The 22,500-nt window shown below is 41.6% G+C and overlaps 1 long non-coding RNA gene across 1 annotated transcript in view; it reads left to right on the top strand.

Annotated features, from left to right (window-relative positions):
- Positions 1-12,583, top strand: part of LOC129864904 (uncharacterized) — a 13,104-nt gene extending 521 nt beyond the window's left edge. Inside the window, exons 2-3 of the long non-coding RNA XR_008761282.1 lie at positions 12,215-12,348; positions 12,486-12,583. This is a non-coding gene — a long non-coding RNA (uncharacterized LOC129864904). The remainder of the gene's footprint in view (positions 1-12,214; positions 12,349-12,485) is intronic.
- The last annotated feature ends 9,917 nt before the right edge of the window (positions 12,584-22,500 follow it).

The raw sequence follows: 22,500 nt of genomic DNA, 5'->3' as shown, positions 1-22,500 counted from the left end.
AACCATAGTAACCACTAGAGGTATCACCACAACCATAGTAACCACTAGAGGTATCCCCACAACCATAGTAACCACTAGAGGCATCACCACCACCATAGTAACCACTAGAGATATCACCACAACCATAGTAACCACTAGAGGTATCCCCACAACCATAGTAACCACTAGAGATATCACCACAACCATAGTAACCACTAGAGGCATCACCACCACCATAGTAACCACTAGAGATATCACCACAACCATAGTAACCACTAGAGGCATCACCACCACCATAGTAACCACTAGAGATATCACCACAACCATAGTAACCACTAGAGGCATCACCACCACCATAGTAACCACTAGAGGTATCACCACAACCATAGTAACCACTAGAGGCATCACCACAACCATAGTAACCACTAGAGGTATCACCACAACCATAGTAACCACTAGAGGTATCCCCACAACCATAGTAACCACTAGAGGCATCACCACCACCATAGTAACCACTAGAGATATCACCACAACCATAGTAACCACTAGAGGTATCCCCACAACCATAGTAACCACTAGAGATATCACCACAACCATAGTAACCACTAGAGGCATCACCACCACCATAGTAACCACTAGAGATATCACCACAACCATAGTAACCACTAGAGGCATCACCACCACCATAGTAACCACTAGAGATATCACCACAACCATAGTAACCACTAGAGGCATCACCACAACCATAGTAACCACTAGAGATATCACCACCACCATAGTAACCACTAGAGGCATCACCACAACCATAGTAACCACTAGAGATATCACCACAACCATAGTAACCACTAGAGGCATCACCACAACCATAGTGACCACTAGAGGTATCCCCACAACCATAGTAACCACTAGAGGTATCACCACAACCATGGTAACCACTAGAGGCATCACCACAACCATAGTAACCACTAGAGGCATCACCACCACCATAGTAACCATCAGAGGTATCACCACAACCATGGTAACCACTAGAGGTATCACCACAACCATAGTAACCACTAGAGGCATCACCACAACCATAGTAACCACTAGAGGTATCACCACAACCATGGTAACCACTAGAGGCATCACCACAACCATAGTAACCACTAGAGGTATCACCACAACCATAGTAACCATCAGAGGTATCACCACAACCATAGTAACCACTAGAGGTCTCACCACAGCCATAGTAACCACTCGAGGTATCACCACAGCCATGGTAACCACTAGAGGTATCCCCACAACCATAGTAACCACTAGAGGTATCACCACAACCATAGTAACCACTAGAGGTATCCCCACAACCATAGTAACCACTAGAGGTATCACCACAACCATGGTAACCACTAGAGGTATCACCACAACCATAGTAACCACTAGAGGTATCACCACAACCATAGTAACCACTAGAGGTATCACCACAACCATAGTAACCATCAGAGGTATCACCACAACCATAGTAACCATTAGAGGTCTCACCACAGCCATAGTAACCACTCGAGGTATCACCACAACCATAGTAACCATCAGAGGTATCACCACAACCATAGTAACCACTAGAGGTCTCACCACAGCCATAGTAACCACTCGAGGTATCACCACAGCCATGGTAACCACTAGAGGTATCCCCACAACCATAGTAACCACTAGAGGTATCACCACAACAATAGTAACCACTAGAGGTATCCCCACAACCATAGTAACCACTAGAGGTATCACCACAACCATGGTAACCACTAGAGGTATCACCACAACCATAGTAACCACTAGAGGTATCACCACAACCATAGTAACCACTACAGGTATCACCACAACCATAGTAACCACTAGAGGTATCACCACCACCATAGTAACCACTAGAGGTATCACCACCACCATAGTAACCACTAGAGGTATCACCACAACCATAGTAACCACTAGAGGTATCACCACAACCATAGTAACTACTAGAGGCATCACCACAACCATAGTAACCACTACAGGTATCCCCATAGTAACCACTAGAGGTATCCCCATCCACTGTCAATGTCTTGAAGGGAAAGAGGAGACAGGTCAAGTAATTTTATCTTCTCCATCATCCTGCTGCATATCCAATATACACCAGCTATATTACAGTAGTGTTCCTGCTGCATATCCATTATACACCAGCTATATTACAGTAGTGTTCCTGCTGCATATCCATTATACACCAGCTATATTACAGTAGTGTTCCTGCTGTATATCCATTATACACCAGCTATATTACAGTAGTGTTCCTGCTGCATATCCATTATACACCAGCTATATTACAGTAGTGTTCCTGCTGCATATCCATTATACACCAGCTATATTACAGTAGTGTTCCTGCTGCATATCCATTATACACCAGCTATATTACAGTAGTGTTCCTGCTGCATATCCATTATACACCAGCTATATTACAGTAGTGTTCCTGCTGCATATCCATTATACACCAGCTATATTACAGTAGTGTTCCTGCTGCATATCCATTATACACCAGCTATATTACAGTAGTGTTCCTGCTGTATATCCATTATACACCAGCTATATTACAGTAGTGTACCTGCTGCATATCCATTATACACCAGCTATATTACAGTAGTGTTCCTGCTGCATATCCATTATACACCAGCTATATTACAGTAGTGTTCCTGCTGCATATCCATTATACACCAGCTATATTACAGTAGTGTTCCTGCTGCATATCCATTATACACCAGCTATATTACAGTAGTGTTCCTGCTGCATATCCATTATACACCAGCTATATTACAGTAGTGTTCCTGCTGCATATCCATTATACACCAGCTATATTACAGTAGTGTTCCTGCTGCATATCCATTATACACCAGCTATATTACAGTAGTGTTCCTGCTGCATATCCATTATACACCAGCTATATTACAGTAGTGTTCCTGCTGCATATCCAATATACACCAGCTATATTACAGTAGTGTTCCTGCTGCATATCCATTATACACCAGCTATATTACAGTAGTGTTCCTGCTGCATATCCATTATACACCAGCTATATTACAGTAGTGTTCCTGCTGCATATCCATTATACACCAGCTATATTACAGTAGTGTTCCTGCTGCATATCCATTATACACCAGTTATATTACAGTAGTGTTCCTGCTGCATATCCATTATACACCAGCTATATTACAGTAGTGTTCCTGCTGCATATCCATTATACACCAGCTATATTACAGTAGTGTTCCTGCTGCATATCCATTATACACCAGCTATATTACAGTAGTGTTCCTGCTGCATATCCATTATACACCAGCTATATTACAGTAGTGTTCCTGCTGCATATCCATTATACACCAGCTATATTACAGTAGTGTTCCTGCTGCATATCCATTATACACCAGCTATATTACAGTAGTGTTCCTGCTGCATATCCATTATACACCAGCTATATTACAGTAGTGTTCCTGCTGCATATCCATTATACACCAGCTATATTACAGTAGTGTTCCTGCTGCATATCCATTATACACCTGCTATATTACAGTAGTGTTCCTGCTGCATATCCATTATACACCAGCTATATTACAGTAGTGTTCCTGCTGCATATCCATTATACACCAGCTATATTACAGTAGTGTTCCTGCTGCATATCCATTATACACCAGCTATATTACAGTAGTGTTCCTGCTGCATATCCATTATACACCAGCTATATTACAGTAGTGTTCCTGCTGCATATCCATTATACACCAGCTATATTACAGTAGTGTTCCTGCTGCATATCCATTATAAACCAGCTATATTACAGTAGTGTTCCTGCTGCATATCCATTATACACCAGCTATATTACAGTAGTGTTCCTGCTGCATATCCATTATACACCAGCTATATTACAGTAGTGTTCCTGCTGCATATCCATTATACACCAGCTATATTACAGTAGTGTTCCTGCTGCATATCCATTATACACCAGCTATATTACAGTAGTGTTCCTGCTGCATATCCATTATACACCAGCTATATTACAGTAGTGTTCCTGCTGCATATCCATTATACACCAGCTATATTACAGTAGTGTTCCTGCTGCATATCCATTATACACCAGCTATATTACAGTAGTGTTCCTGCTGCATATCCATTATACACCAGCTATATTACAGTAGTGTTCCTGCTGCATATCCATTATACACCAGCTATATTACAGTAGTGTTCCTGCTGCATATCCATTATACACCTGCTATATTACAGTAGTGTTCCTGCTGCATATCCATTGCAAAGTAATCAGTCTTCCATGTCACCTCTCTGAATTTGTCCTAATGTGTGTTTGCGTCTCTGTCCTTGTGCGTGAACCCAGGGCCCACGCATGATTAAACAGAGGAGCGCCTGACGACATGTTCAGCCTGCAGAATTAGACGCTACAGTCACCGGTTGAATTAGGTGCCAGTGAATTACTGTGTCACCGAAAGACACAAGTCCCCTGTCATTGTCTTTAATTACAATCCACTCTGGCTACGCTCTGTATCACAGGTGTATCTATCTTGGTAGCTGGCTGTTCCTTTCTTTGGCTGTGTCCCAAATCGCACCCTATTCCCTCTATTATGACTACTTTTGACCGAAGCCCTATTTAAATGTAATTCTTTATTTAACTAGGAAAGTTAGTTAATAAGAATACATTCTTATTTACAATGACGGGCTACTGGGGAACAGTGGGTTAACTGCCTTGTTCAGGGGCAGAAAGACATATTTTTACCTTTGTCAGAGGGATTTGATCCAGCAACCTTTCGGTTACTGGCCCATCGCTCGAACCACTAGGCTACCTGCCGCCCCATATAGGGTGCCTTTTGGGATACAGGCAGGGAGAGGAGCAGCGTTCCCACCACTGCCCAGGCCTCCCGGGTTTCAATTTAGGAGTGGAACTTCCAGTGACGTTTGTTGATGAAGATCTTCCCCCTTGCGTGACACCATTTAACTTCCCCATCCTCCCCTAACCCCTCTTAGAATGGTTCCTGTTGCTATGAACCCTGCTGTGTTCATCGCACCAGGCTATTCCAAGACTGAATCCGGAACAAAACACGACAAGATAATGTCGTGTCTTTGGCTATGCCGGATTAAGTGATATGACATGCTATTCTATAAAATAATTTCTCTGTAATTAATATTACCTGATTACGCTAATCAGGTAGATAATTAACTAGAAAATCGGGGCACCACGAAGAATGTTTATAGAGCTGTTATCTTCCGAATAAACTCTGAAAGACCTAGTAATATTTTACATCAATAGCAGTCAATATTAATCGTCACCTTATTTCAGTCTCATCTGAAAGTTGTAAATTATTGGTTATCTTCACGAACCCTGGCTAACAAGTTGAATCAGCAATACAACATTGGGTTTAATTATTTATTTACTAAATACCTAAATAATCACACAGAATTACATAAACACAGATTGGATATTATGTCATACAGAAAACGTCCCTGGTGGACGGAGCCGACATGACGGCTGGTTACACAAAGGAAAGGGGGTTGGGTTTGAGTGACAGAGCGGGAAGACTAAGAAACAAAAGGAGAAGCGATGTCTCTATCGGGCCGTAGGCAGCTACTCTATCGTAAACAGAGTATCTGATGCATTCTAAATTACCGCCCATTTGGAAAAGGAAAATGCAATAAATATTTACTCTGAGCTGCGCTTCGGTAGGTTGGTCGTAGTCGCTGGCCGTGTTGCCCAACAGAGATCTGAATGTCTGAATGTCTCTGGTGGTAAATTGGATACATTGTAGTATCGTCGTTGTGTGTTAGACTGGATCTGTCGTCCGTCCTTTCCTAGCCCACGTTTACAGCGGCCGCTGCTAACTCAACGGCTAGGAGGTATCACTTCTGTAGTGAATAAGAGTTCAAAGTTCATACCATTCGCAACCAAAGCTCAAGCTGAGGTTGGCTTAGCTCTGTAGTTGACATGTTAGTCCTTTTAACGTGGACCCGTCGTCCTCACGTCCTCGGAACAGCTTATTATCTGAATCCTTCTGACATCGGACCGTCGCCCTAATGTTCCCGAAACAGCTTATTATCTGAGTCCTTATAACGTGAGGCTGCAGGCCTCGCGTACTCGGAACTGGAGGTTACATTTTCGTCAAGGGCTTATATAGTGGAGGGAGAAGGGTGTGTTTTATAGTTTATAACCCATGTCTCTTCACAGGGGCGGGCCACTGATTGAGCAGAGCTCTAACCTTATGAAAACCCAATTCTCTCATTTGGAAGCTAAAATTACATTTAATCTTTTCACAAATAGTTTCATATTTAAACATTTAAATTGCACAACAATTCCATGTGAATCTGATAACTATAATGTGTAGACTTTCCACGATACAGTTTATGTCATCCTGTCATTAATAATAATGTCTCAGATGACAACCGAACTGACATCATATTCATTAAGTACCAACGCATATTTTCAACTAATTGGATTACCGAAATATGGTTCCTTTCCCCCCCACCGTTTGAAGTTCCCCAACTCTCTATGTTTAACAAAGGTTTTTTCATAAGTCGTTCAGTAGAGTCAAGAGCGGAAAGGGAGAAAGGTATTTATGAGGGGGTCATAAACCTTACCCACAGACCAACTGTCATGCCCTGGCCATAGAGAGGCTTTTATTCTCTATTTTGGTTAGGCCAGGGTGTGACTAGGGTGGGCATTCTAGTTTCTTTATTTCTATGTTTTCTGTTTCTATGTTTTGGCTGGGTATGGTTCTCAATCAGGGATAGCTGTCTATCGTTGTCTCTGATTGGGAATCATACTTAGGCAGCCTGTTTTTCCACCTTATTTGTGCGTAGTTGTCTTCGTTAATGCATGTATCGCCTTACGGAGCTTCACGTTAGTTTTTGTTGTTTATTGTTTTGTTGGCAACATTTAAAAATAAATGTACGCTAACCACGCTGCACCTTGGTACGGTCATTTCCCTGACGACGTTCGTGACACCAACTGTCATGACAGCAGCCACGTAGGCTGTGTGAGACCAATATAACGTTGCATTAATGTAGTCTGAACTATAGGGTTGACCATAGTGGTTTTCTGGTTTGTTACTCAATGTCTTGTTTCACCGCACGCCGGCGATGACTGGAAATTAGCCTCCACTCTCACCCAGCAGCCTCTCTCCACTTTCACCCAGCAGCCTCTCTCCACTCTCACCCAGCAGCCAGAAATCTGAAGCCAGACTTATCAGCTCTCTCTCTCTCTCTCTCTCTCTCTCTCTCTCTCTCTCTCTCACACAAACACACACACACTATCCTAGTAGTCTGAATCCCTCAGTGGGTCCATTAGCTATCCCATTTTGTTATTGAGCCTCGCTGCACCGAGAGCTTGGCAGCTCTGGCACGTCTGCACACATGGGAACAGAGGGAGAGACTGTGTTCAGTTGGAATCTTTGGTGGAATGGTGTAAGTGTGTGTGTGTGTGTGTGTGTGTGTGTGTGTGTGTGTGTGTGTGTGTGTGTGTGTGTGTGTGTGTGTGTGTGTGTGTGTGTGTGTGTGTGTGTGTGTGTGTGTGTGTGTGTGTGTGTGTGTGTGTGTGTGTGTGTGTGTGTGCGTGTGTGTGTATTCACACCAGGGATAAGTGGTCCATTAATATGCTCCATGCACATCCACCCTACTGTCAGCCTACAGCCAGCTCCATGCTCTCTGTTCATATACAAGAGGGTTTCAGTCTGGTCCACTCTACAGCCAGCTCCATGCTCTCTGTTCATATACAAGAGGGTTTCAGTCTGGTCCACTCTACAGCCAGCTCCATGCTCTCTGTTCATATACAAGAGGGTTTCAGTCTGGTCCACTCTACAGCCAGCTCCATGCTCTCTGTTCATATAAAAAAGGGTTTCAGTCTGGTCCACTCTACAGCCAGCTCCATGCTCTCTGTTCATATACAAGAGGGTTTCAGTCTGGTCCACTCTACAGCCAGCTCCATGCTCTCTGTTCATATACAAGAGGGTTTCAGTCTGGTCCACTCTACAGCCAGCTCCATGCTCTCTGTTCATATACAAGAGGGCTTCAGTCTGGTCCACTCTACAGCCAGCTCCATGCTCTCTGTTCATATACAAGAGGGTTTCAGTCTGGTCCACTCTACAGCCAGCTCCATGCTCTCTGTTCATATACAAGAGGGCTTCAGTCTGGTCCACTCTACAGCCAGCTCCATGCTCTCTGTTCATATACAAGAGGGTTTCAGTCTGGTCCACTCTACAGCCAGCTCCATGCTCTCTGTTCATATACAAGAGGGTTTCAGTCTGGTCCACTCTAGTTAGAGGTGTTTCCTCTCCATCACACTTAACCCTCAGAAACACGTTAGGATGTTCAGCTGAGACCAATATTTATACTGTTGTCCTCGTGTGTAACTGAGGGACTAGAACAAGAATAAGAAAATAACATATATATAAATATAAAATTAACATATATATAAATAACATATATATAAATAACATATGTAAATATATAAATAACATATACATAAATATATAAATAACATATATACATAAATAACATATACATAAATATATAAATAACATAAATATATAAATAACATATATACATAAATAACATATACATATATACATAAATAACATATATATAAATAACATATGTAAAAATATATAAATATAAAATTAACATATATATAAATAACATATATATAAATAACATATGTAAATATATAAATAACATATACATAAATATATAAATAACATATATACAGTGGGGAGAACAAGTATTTGATACACTGCCGATTTTGCAGGTTTTCCTACTTACAAAGCATGTAGAGGTCTGTAATTTTTATCATAGGTACACTTCAACTATGAGAGACGGAATCTAAAACAAAAATCCAGAAAATCACATTGTATGATTTTTAAGTAATTAATTTGCATTTTATTGCATGACATAAGTATTTGATACATCAGAAAAGCAGAACTTAATATTTGGTACAGAAACCTTTGTTTGCAATTACAGAGATCATACGTTTCCTGTAGTTCTTGACTAGGTTTGCACACACTGCAGCAGGGATTTTGGCCCACTCCTCCCTACAGATCTTCTCCAGATCCTTCAGGTTTCGGGGCTGTCGCTGGGCAATACGGACTTTCAGCTCCCTCCAAAGATTTTCTATTGGGTTCAGGTCTGGAGACTGGCTAGGCCACTCCAGGACCTTGAGATGCTTCTTACGGAGCCACTCCTTAGTTGCCATGGCTGTGTGCTTCGTGTCGTTGTCATGCTGGAAGACCCAGCCACGACCCATCTTCAATGCTCTTACTGAGGGAAGGAGGTTGTTGGCCAAGATCTCGCGATACATGGCCCCATCCATCCTCCCCTCAATACGGTGCAGTTGTCCTGTCCCCTTTGCAGAAAAGCATCCCCAAAGAATGATGTTTCCACCTCCATGCTTCACGGTTGGGATGGTGTTCTTGGGGTTGTACTCATACTTCTTCTTCCTCCAAACACGGCGAGTGGAGTTAGACCAAAAAGCTCTATTTTTGTCTCATCAGACCACATGACCTTCTCCCATTCCTCCTCTGGATCATCCAGATGGTCATTGGCAAACTTCAGACGGGCCTGGACATGCACTGGCTTAAGCAGGGGGACCTTGCGTGCGCTGCAGGATTTTAATCCATGACGGCGTAGTGTGTTACTAATGGTTTTCTTTGAGACTGTGGTCCCAGCTCTCTTCAGGTCATTGACCAGGTCCTGCCGTGTAGTTCTGGGCTGATCCCTCACCTTCCTCATGATCATTGATGCCCCACGAGGTGAAATCTTGCATGGAGCCCCAGACCGAGGGTGATTGACCGTCATCTTGAACTTCTTCCATTTTCTAATAATTGCGCCAACAGTTGTTTCCTTCTCACCAAGCTGCTTGCCTATTGTCCTGTAGCCCATCCCAGCCTTGTGCAGGTCTACAATTTTATCCCTGATGTCCTTACACAGCTCTCTGGTCTTGGCCATTGTGGAGAGGTTGGAATCTGTTTGATTGAGTGTGTGGACAGGTGTCTTTTATACAGGTAACGAGTTCAAACAGGTGCAGTTAATACAGGTAATGAGTGGAGAACAGGAGGGCTTCTTAAAGAAAAACTAACAGGTCTGTGAGAGCCGGAATTCTTACTGGTTGGTAGGTGATCAAATACTTATGTCATGCAATAAAATGCAAATTAATTATTTAAAAATCATACAATGTGATTTTCTGGATTTTTGTTTTAGATTCCGTCTCTCACAGTTGAAGTGTACCTATGATAAAAATGACAGACCTCTACATGCTTTGTAAGTAGGAAAACCTGCAAAATCGGCAGTGTATCAAATACTTGTTCTCCCCACTGTATATAAATAACATATACATAAATATATAAATAACATATACATAAATATATAAATAACATATATAAATGTATAAATAACATTTACATAAATATATAAATAACATATATATAAATAACATATACATAAATATATAAATAACATATATATATAAATAACATATACATAAATATATAAATAACATATACATAAATATATAAATAACATATATAAATGTATAAATAACATATACATAAATATATAAATAACATATATAAATGTATAAATAACATATATATAAATATATAAATAACATGTATAAATATATAAATACCATTTACATAAATATAAAAATAACATATATATAAATAACATTTACATAAATATATAAATAACATATATATAAATAACATATACATAAATATATAAATAACATATATATATAAATAACATATACATAAATATATAAATAACATATATATATAAATAACATATACATAAATATATAAATAACATATACATAAATATATAAATAACATATATAAATGTATAAATAACATTTACATAAATATATAAATAACATTTATATAAATAACATATACATAAATATATAAATAACATATATATATAAATAACATATACATAAATATATAAATAACATATACATAAATATATAAATAACATATATAAATGTATAAATAACATATACATAAATATATAAATAACATATATAAATGTATAAATAACATATACATAAATATATAAATAACATATATAAATGTATAAATAACATTTACATAAATATAAAAATAAGATATATATAAATAACATATATATAAATATATAAATAACATGTATAAATATATAAATACCATTTACATAAATATAAAAATAACATATATATAAATAACATATATAAAAATATATAAATATATAAATAACATATATATATAAATATATAAATAACATCGATAATGTGTCTGATTCCTCATTTTCACCTCGAATAGAAGTTGAGGGACCTTTGTCAGAGTTTTCTTGTTATGAGCGCTGAGGGAACTTTATGCACTTGGCCAGATCATTCTGCATCATTGTTGCATTCTTCACATATGATTTGGCACAGTTTTTGCAAATGTACACAGCTTTTCCTTCTACATTAGCTGCACTGAAATGTCTCCACACATCAGATTGTGCCCGTGGCATTTTCCTGTAAAGATGAGAAAAAATTAGTAATAAAAAACAAATACAATTCTATGTACAGATAAATAGTTAAGCAGTTATATTAAACAACTCCTTTGTAAGATACATGCTTTAAAATGAAACATGTATCTAAACAGTTGAATTAACACTCCTCAGTTAGCAGGCTCAAGCAAGCTAAATCTCACATGTTAGCAAAACTAACTAGCAGAAATTGTTAACAAGTTAGAAATGATTTAAACACACTTTGCTGTAGGCTACTATTTACAAGTTAACAAAAAATCATGTATGGTATATAAAATATATTCACCCCACCCAGTATTGTAATCAATACTTACCAGAAAGCATCTAGTCCTCGGCTCAGACAGTGTAGTTGTGTGGCCTCAATAGCATCTCATTAGTGTGCAAGATCTTGAGAATCAGCTGTACATGTGATGGAAGAATGCATTGTGCATGCAGAGGGTTGCAATTCCATTGAATTGGGAATAGTTTAACCAAAATATGCCACATGAATTTATGGAAAATGGAAAATTCAGGAAATTTACTGGAAATTGTCCGTCCCTTTGCAACCATAAGTATACCTTTAAACATGTCTGTTACTATATAGATTAAACCTTTAAACATGTCTGTTACTACATACAGTAAACCTTTAAACATGTCTGTTACTACATACAGTAAACCTTTAAACATGTCCGCCATGTTTATTTGTTTACAGAGACACACAAAGTGGGCCGGATCGATGAGGACATGTGGTTGCTAGGCAACATCAACCAGACCGGGTACTTCCGGGTGAACTACGACCTCCACAACTGGAGGCTCCTCATTGGACAGCTGATGACCAACCCTGAGGTAGGACGCTCTTCCTCTTCGTCATCTTCCTCTTTCCCTTCCTCCTCTTCCTCTTCATCATCTGGACCGTTAAAGGTTTGAATAAAAGCAGAAAAATGTATGAAAAACATTCCACCTGTCCTGTTTTCTCTCCGTAGATAATCTCTGTTGGCAACAGGGCGGGGCTCATCGATGATGTCTTCAATCTGGCCAGGTGCGTTTAATGGCCGCCTCATCACAGGATTCTGTTTCTGTTCTCTCCTTGTGGCTTCCCTCATCTGTGTTTTCTCAGTAGGAGCCTCTAACAAACCCTCATCTGTGTTTTCTCAGTAGTAGCCCTCTAGTACACCGACTACAGTCCTGTTGTGTCCTGTTGGCTCTGTCCACAGAGAGTCCCGACACAGTGTTACCCATCTAGTCTCACACGTCATCATAGCATCCCCTCTAACCACTGTTCTCAGTACAGACATTATTATAAAGGGTGGAGACACGTCATCACAGCTTCTCATTTTAAACTGTTCTCAGTAAAGCCATTGTTATGAAGACCGGAGATACGGCATCAGAGATTCTCATTTTAAACTGTTTTCAGTACAGCCATTATTATAGAGATTGGACACATGTCACCACAGCTTCTCTTCTCAACCTGTTTTCAGTACAGCCATTATTATAGTGATTGGACACATGTCATCACAGCTTCTCTTCTCAACCTGTTCTCAGTACAGCCATTATTGTAGAGATTGGACACATATCATCACAGCTTCTCTTCTCAACCTGTTCTCAGTACAGCCATTATTAGACAAAGGGCTAATAATGGAAATAGGAAGTACCAATGTTGTGACCAGGAAATACCAATGTTGTGACCAGGAAATACCAATGTTGTGACCAGGAAATACCAATGTTGTGACCAGGAAATACCGATGATGTGACCAGGAAATACCAATGTTGTGACCAGGAAATACCAATGTTGTGACCAGGAAATACCGATGATGTGACCAGGAAATACCAATGTTGTGACCAGGAAATACCAATGTTGTGACCAGGAAATACCAATGTTGTGACCAGGAAATACCGATGATGTGACCAGGAAATACCAATGTTGTGACCAGGAAATACCAATGTTGTGACCAGGAAATACCGATGATGTGACCAGGAAATACCAATGTTGTGACCAGGAAATACCAATGTTATGACCAGGAAATACCAATGTTGTGACCAGGAAATACCAATGTTGTGACCAGGAAATACCAATATGTGACCAGGAAATACCAATGTTATGACCAGGAAATACCAATGTTGTGACCAGGAAATACCAATGATGTGACCAGGAAATACCAATGATGTGACCAGGAAATACCAATGATGTGACCAGGAAATACCAATGTTGTGACCAGGAAATACCAATGATGTGACCAGGAAATACCAATGTTGTGACCAGGAAATACCAATGATGTGACCAGGAAATACCAATGTTATGACCAGGAAATACCAATGTTATGACCAGGAAATACCGATGATGTGACCAGGAAATACCAATGTTGTGACCAGGAAATACCAATGTTATGACCAGGAAATACCGATGATGTGACCAGGAAATACCAATGTTATGACCAGGAAATACCAATGTTGTGACCAGGAAATACCAATGTTATGACCAGGAAATACCAATGATGTGACCAGGAAATACCAATGTTGTGACCAGGAAATACCAATGTTGGTACCAGGAAATACCAATGTTATGACCAGGAAATACCAATGATGTGATCAGGAAATACCAATGATGTGACCAGGAAATACCAATGTTGTGACCAGGAAATACCAATGTTGTGACCAGGAAATACCAATGTTGTGACCAGGAAATACCAATGTTGTGACCAGGAAATACCAATGTTGTGACCAGGAAATACCAATGTTGTGACCAGGAAATACCAATGTTGTGACCAGGAAATACCAATGATGTGACCAGGAAATACCAATGTTGTGACCAGGAAATACCGATGATGTGACCAGGAAATACCAATGTTGTGACCAGGAAATACCAATGTTGTGACCAGGAAATACCAATGTTGTGACCAGGAAATACCAATGTTGTGACCAGGAAATACCAATGTTGTGACCAGGAAATACCAATGTTGTGACCAGGAAATACCAATGTTGTGACCAGGAAATACCAATGTTGGTACCAGGAAATACCAATGTTGTGACCAGGAAATACCAATGTTGTGACCAGGAAATACCAATGATGTGACCAGGAAATACCAATGTTATGACCAGGAAATACCAATGTTGTGACCAGGAAATACCAATGATGTGACCAGGAAATACCAATGTTATGACCAGGAAATACCAATGTTGTGACCAGGAAATACCAATGTTATGACCAGGAAATACCAATGTTGTGACCAGGAAATACCAATGTTATGACCAGGAAATACCAATGTTGTGACCAGGAAATACCAATGTTATGACCAGGAAATACCAATGTTGTGACCAGGAAATACCAATGTTGTGACCAGGAAATACCAATGTTATGACTAGGAAATACCAATGTTGTGACCAGGAAATACCAATGTTGTGACCAGGAAATACCAATGTTGTGACCAGGAAATACCAATGTTGTGACCAGGAAATACCAATGTTGGTACCAGGAAATACCAATGATGTGACCAGGAAATACCAATGATGTGACCAGGAAATACCAATGTTATGACCAGGAAATACCAATGTTGTGACCAGGAAATACCAATGATGTGACCAGGAAATACCAATGTTATGACCAGGAAATACCAATGTTGTGACCAGGAAATACCAATGTTGTGACCAGGAAATACCAATGTTATGACCAGGAAATACCAATGTTGTGACCAGGAAATACCAATGTTGTGACCAGGAAATACCAATGTTATGACCAGGAAATACCAATGTTGTGACCAGGAAATACCAATGTTGTGACCAGGAAATACCAATGTTATGACCAGGAAATACCAATGTTGTGACCAGGAAATACCAATGTTATGACCAGGAAATACCAATGTTGTGACCAGGAAATACCAATGTTATGACCAGGAAATACCAATGTTGTGACCAGGAAATACCAATGTTGTGACCAGGAAATACCAATGTTGTGACCAGGAAATACCAATGTTATGACTAGGAAATACCAATGTTGTGACCAGGAAATACCAATGTTGTGACCAGGAAATACCAATGTTGTGACCAGGAAATACCAATGTTGTGACCAGGAAATACCAATGTTGTGACCAGGAAATACCAATGTTGTGACCAGGAAATACCAATGTTATGACCAGGAAATACCAATATGTGACCAGGAAATACCAATGTTGTGACCAGGAAATACCAATGTTATGACCAGGAAATACCAATGTTATGACCAGGAAATACCAATGTTGTGACCAGGAAATACCAATATGTGACCAGGAAATACCAATGTTGTGACCAGGAAATACCAATGTTGTGACCAGGAAATACCAATATGTGACCAGGAAATACCAATGTTGGTACCAGGAAATACCAAAATGTGACCAGGAAATACCAATGTTGTGACTAGGAAATACCAATGTTGTGACTAGGAAATACCAATGTTGTGACTAGGAAATACCAATATGTGACCAGGAAATACCAATGTTGTGACCAGGAAGTACCAATGTTGTGACCAGGAAGTACCAATGTTGTAACCAGGGAATATGTCCGGGTGGAGTTGTGACGAGCCCAAAGTGGTGGACAAATGATTTGCCTGTCTCTGTTTTTTCTCAGAACAATAGTTCAGTGACTGATTCCCTGGTTAGCTACACAGCTCATAAGGCACAGCTGGTTTTCATGTGTTGGACACGCCATGCTGGCAGGATGCTGGAAACACCTCACGCTAGCTAACGGAACAGAGAGCCTGCCGCTTGGTGACAGCTGGCCTGCGGCGTGTCTTTGAACATATTGTACACGGCATCCATCCTGACTGCCGCTGTCTCTCCCCGTGTCTCTCCTCGCTCCCTGGCGCACGCAGCTCAGATGCTCACTCCACACTGGGTGGCTGCGTGCGCCAGCCGCCGTTTCATCACACCCCCATGATAGACAGCCAGATCCACTGTTTGTGTATCAAATGGCTCCCTACTCCCTAAATAGTGCACTACTAGTGCACCACAGGGCCCTGGTCAAAAGTAGTGCACTATTTAGTGAATAGGGTGCCATTTGAAACGCAACCACAACCTCCTCTTTTACCAAAGGGAAGACATCCAGCTCCAGGGTGGTGTGTTTTAGTGTCTGGAAACAGTGGGATTGATGAGGATGCAGCCTCCGCATCACGTGGCTGTGCTCCCACTGTCTGATAGATACTAGTTATTAGGTAAAAGTCAGGGATCTCCTGATGACAGTACTCTCAGAGCTAAGATCTAGTGGCTGTGCTCCCACTGTCTGATAGATACTAGTTATTAGGTAAAAGTCAGGGATCTCCTGATGACAGTACTCTCAGAGCTAAGATCTAGTGGCTGTGCTCCCACTGTCTGATAGATACTAGTTATTAGGTAAAAGTCAGGGATCTCCTGATGACAGTACTCTCAGAGCTAAGATCTAGTGGCTGTGCTCCCACTGTCTGATAGATACTAGTTAGTAGGTAAAAGTCAGGGATCTCCTGATGACAGTACTCTCAGAGCTAAGATCTAGTGGCTGTGCTCCCACTGTCTGATAGATACTAGTTATTAGGTAAAAGTCAGGGATCTCCTGATGACAGTACTCTCAGAGCTAAGATCTAGTGGCTATGCTTCCACTATCTGATAGATACTACTGTTTAATATTTATATAAATATGTTTATTTAACTTGGCAAGTCAGTTTAGAACAAATTCTTATTTACAATAACGGCCTACCGGGGAACAGTGGGTTAACTGCCTTGTTCAGGGGCAGAACGACAGATTTTTACCTTGTCAGCTTGGGGATTCGATCTTGCAACCTTTAGTCCAACACTCTAACCACTAGGCTACCTGCCTCTCCAAGTTATTAGGTGAAGTCAGGGATCTCGGCAGGTAGCCTAGTGGTTAGGCAGTTAACCCACTGTTCCTAGGCCGTCATTGAAAATAAGAATTTGTTCAAAACTGACTTGCCAAGTTAAATAAAGGTTAAATAAAAAATAAATATAAAAATCTCCTGATGAGAGTACTCAGACAGCTGGAGAAGAACCAGAACCTAGTGTTGTTTCTAGAGCTCTGTCATTGTGGATAGAATCCGGACCTGGGATTTATTTCAAACACTTTAGCTGCTCTTGACTTGACTGAGTTTGTCAGCCATTTTGTTGTAGTGGTTAGAATCCTCACTCTTCCACTTGTGTGAGTGTTTAGGATCAGTCACCTATGAGGACTGAAGGAGTACGACAAGAGGCAGTAGTAGAAACATGTCACGACCGTCGTAAGGATTGGACCAAGGTGCAGCGTGGTAGGCGTACATTTTCTTTTATTTAATCGAACACCGAACAAAAACAACAAAATACTGAACGAAACGTGAAGATACTGGTGTGCAACTATCTGTAGACAAGATCCCACGAAACACAAAGGGGAAATGGCTGCCTAAATATGATGCCCAATCAGAGACAACGATAAACAGCTGTCTCTGATTGGAAACCCTACCAGACCAACATAAACCATTAAACACCTAGATGACCCACCCTAGTCACTATCACGCCCCAACCAACACAGAGAATAAACAGCTCTCTATGGTCAGGGCGTGACAAAACACAACTTGAATCCTTGAATCTACCCACTGTTGGTGTTAGATAGTGTAGAGCCGTCCATTTAGACTACTTTTACTACAATCTACAACTTTTACAGGTGAAAACTTCTTGCTAATTTGCACTTTTGGAACACAGACATGGGAGTATGCATACACACACACACACACACACACACACACACACACACACACACACACACACACACACACACACACACACACACACACACACACACACACACACACACACACACACATATATATACATACACGCACACACACACACACACACACACACACACACACACACACACACACACACACACACACACACACACACATGCGCGCACACACACATATACACACACACACACACACACACATCTCAAGGTGTTTACTGGGCTGCTGTAGAAAGTGGACCCAGTGTTGGTGTGTATGCAAATGATATCTATTCATTATTATAATTATGGGATTCTACTATTGGTGAGGGACACAGTGGCTGCCTTACACACACACACACACACACACACACACACACACACACACACACACACACACACACACACACACACACACACACACACACACACACACACACACACACATGCGCGCACACACACATATACACACACACACACACACACATCTCAAGGTGTTTACTGGGCTGCTGTAGAAAGTGGACCCAGTGTTGGTGTGTATGCAAATGATATCTATTCATTATTATAATTATGGGATTCTACTATTGGTGAGGGACACAGTGGCTGCCTTACACACACACACACACACACACACACACACACACACACACACACACACACACACACACACACACACACACACACACACACACACACACACACACACACACACACAGACAGACATCTAGTGTACTGTATGAAAGGAGGCTACAGCTGGGATGGTGTGTCTCGCTGAGAAGCCCTCAGGCATCAGGCCTAATGAAGTACCTTTAAACCACAGAGGACGTCCAGCAAATGCCCCTCTCTCTCTCTCTCACACACACACACACACACACACACACACACACAAATAATTAATGAGGACTACAGATTATATTTTGTACTTTAATGTCAGCATTGTGTGTAGTGCCATCTCAGATCCTAGGGACGAGGGATATTGCTTTTCATATAGGGGGATTCATATACTGGGGAGTTATCTGACATGATTTAGTATGGAGCTTACTGTACACACACTTAGATACTCACAAGTATTTATTTACCCTTGAATACATGAAAGTGGAACAACATGTAGTCACCTATCTGTCTGGTTCTATAAAGCCTGTGAACATTCAGAACAGAGCAGGTTTCATATGAAAAGGTTCCTACTTGGTAATTCAGCGGTAACTTCTTCATCAGAGGAGAATGTGAAACGTAATCCCTTTAGCTGGTTTTACATTTAAATGAGGAGGGATTCTACAACCAGAAGTTATAGACTTCATATGACTACTGTGTGTGTGTGTTTGTGTGTGTGTGTGTGTGTGTGTGTGTGTGTGTGTGTGTGTGTGTGTGTGTGTGTGTGTGTGTGTGTTTGTGTGTGTGTGTGTGTGTGTGTGTGTGTGTGTGTGTGTGTGTGTGTGTGTGTGTGTGTGTGTGTGTGTGTGTGTGTGTGTGTGTTTGTGGCCCTCCCTCACAGAGGCAGCATGACTAGACCAGGAAGACATGTTCATCTCCGCTGCATTTCTGAGTTAGCTACACTACAGCACCACACACACACACACACACACACACACACACATCTGAGTTAGCTACACTACAGCACCACACACACACACACACACACACACACACACACACATCTGAGTTAGCTACACTACAGCACCACACACACACACACACACACACACACACACACACACATCTGAGTTAGCTACACTACAGCACCACACACACACACACACACACACACACACACACACACACACACAACACACACACACACACACACACACACACACACACATCTGAGTTAGCTACACTACAGCACCACACACACACACACACACACACACACACACACACACACACACACACACACACACACAACACACACACACACACACACACACACACATCTGAGTTAGCTACACTACAGCACCACACACACACACACACACACTCTCACACACACACACACACACACACACACAACACACACACACACACACACACACACACACATCTGAGTTAGCTACACTACAGCACCACACACACACACACACACACACATCTGAGTTAGCTACACTACAGCACCACACACACACACACACACACATCTGAGTTAGCTACACTACAGCACCACACACACACACACACACACATCTGAGTTAGCTACACTACAGCACCACACACACACACACACACACATCTGAGTTAGCTACACTACAGCACCACACACACACACACACACACATCTGAGTTAGCTACACTACAGCACCACACACACACACACACACACACACATCTGAGTTAGCTACACTACAGCACCACACACACACACACACACACACACATCTGAGTTAGCTACACTACAGCACCACACACACACACACACACACACACACATCTGAGTTAGCTACACTACAGCACCACACACACACACACACACACACACATCTGAGTTAGCTACACTACAGCACCACACACACACACACACACACACACATCTGAGTTAGCTACACTACAGCACCACACACACACACACACACACACACATCTGAGTTAGCTACACTACAGCACCACACACACACACACACACACACACATCTGAGTTAGCTACACTACAGCACCACACACACACACACACACACACACATCTGAGTTAGCTACACTACAGCACCACACACACACACACACACACACATCTGAGTTAGCTACACTACAGCACCACACACACACACACACACACACACATCTGAGTTAGCTACACTACAGCACCACACACACACACACACACACACACACACAACACACACACACACACACACACACACACACACACACACACACACACACACACACACACACACACACATCTGAGTTAGCTACACTACAGCACCACACACACACACACACACACACACACACACACACACACACACACACACACACACACACACACACACACACACACACACACACACACACACACACACACACACACACACACACATCTGAGTTAGCTACAGGTGTGCTAGAGCAATCATGCAAAACTGAATGAAATGGAATAGGGGTTCTAGGTGGTCTTCCCATAAGACCTGAGATTCAAATACTATTTGACAGCATTTCAAATGCTTTATCTGTGGTCGATTAAGCTTGCCTGGCGCAATGGAACCAATAGAATAGCTGCACATCTGCAAACCCGGCCCACATGGCACCCCAGGCAGGCTAGAGTAAATTCTCAACGTGTTTAAAAGATGTCAAATATTGTTTGAACCCAGGTGTGGTTCTCAGAGGCTGTTACCTTCAGGGAGTGCTGTCTATTAGAGGTGTTTGATGGTGTGCGGGGTGTGAGGCCCCAGCTCTGTCTGTCTGCCTGCTGGGAGCTCTTATACACTCATGGCTTTAGGAGAGCTACTGCATCATTAAAGTCTATTGAATTGTAGACGTTCGTTCTTCATCCTGGCTGTAATTAAGCTATCAGGCCCGAGGAGGTGTGGTATATGGCCAATATACCACGGCTAAGGGCATGTTCTTAAGCACGACGCAACGCGGAGTGCCTGGACACAGCCCTAAACCACAAACCCCCAAGGTGCCTTATTGCTATTATAAACTGGTTACCAATGTAATTAGAGCAGTAAAAATAATTGCTTTGTCGTACACGTGGTATACGATCTGATATACCATGGCTGTCAGCCAATCAGCATTCAGTTTATAATTCATTATAAGATATAGACGCTTTATTTTAGCGTGCTTGCACAAGAAACATGACATTAAGACAAAGCCTCTCTGCAACCTAAGACTGAAGACTGATAAGAGTTAAACGTTCACGAGCTGGTCTCTCCCTTACTGTCGGGCAGATGGTATTGTTCAGTAAGGGATCTATTGACCCCACACATACCAGCTACGAGCTGGTCTCTCCCTTACTGTCGTGCAGATGGTATCGTCCAGTAAGGGATCTATTGACCCCACACATTCCAGCTACGAGCTGGTCTCTGCCTTAATGTCGGGCAGATGGTATCGTCCAGTAAGGGATCTATTGACCCCACACATTCCAGCTACGAGCTGGTCTCTCCCTTACTGTCGGGCAGATGGTATCGTCCAGTAAGGGATCTATTGACCCCACACATTCCAGCTACGAGCTGGTCTCTCCCTTACTGTCGGGCAGATGGTATCGTCCAGTAAGGGTTCTATTGACCCCACACATTCCAGCTACGAGCTGGTCTCTGCCTTAATGTCGGGCAGATGGTATCGTCCAGTAAGGGATCTATT

Source organism: Salvelinus fontinalis, chromosome 11 (genome assembly GCF_029448725.1).
Source record: "Salvelinus fontinalis isolate EN_2023a chromosome 11, ASM2944872v1, whole genome shotgun sequence".
NCBI classification, from domain to species: Eukaryota; Metazoa; Chordata; class Actinopteri; order Salmoniformes; family Salmonidae; genus Salvelinus; species Salvelinus fontinalis.
Note: the sequence above shows the minus strand (reverse complement) of the source record. Positions and strands in the feature narration are given on the sequence as shown.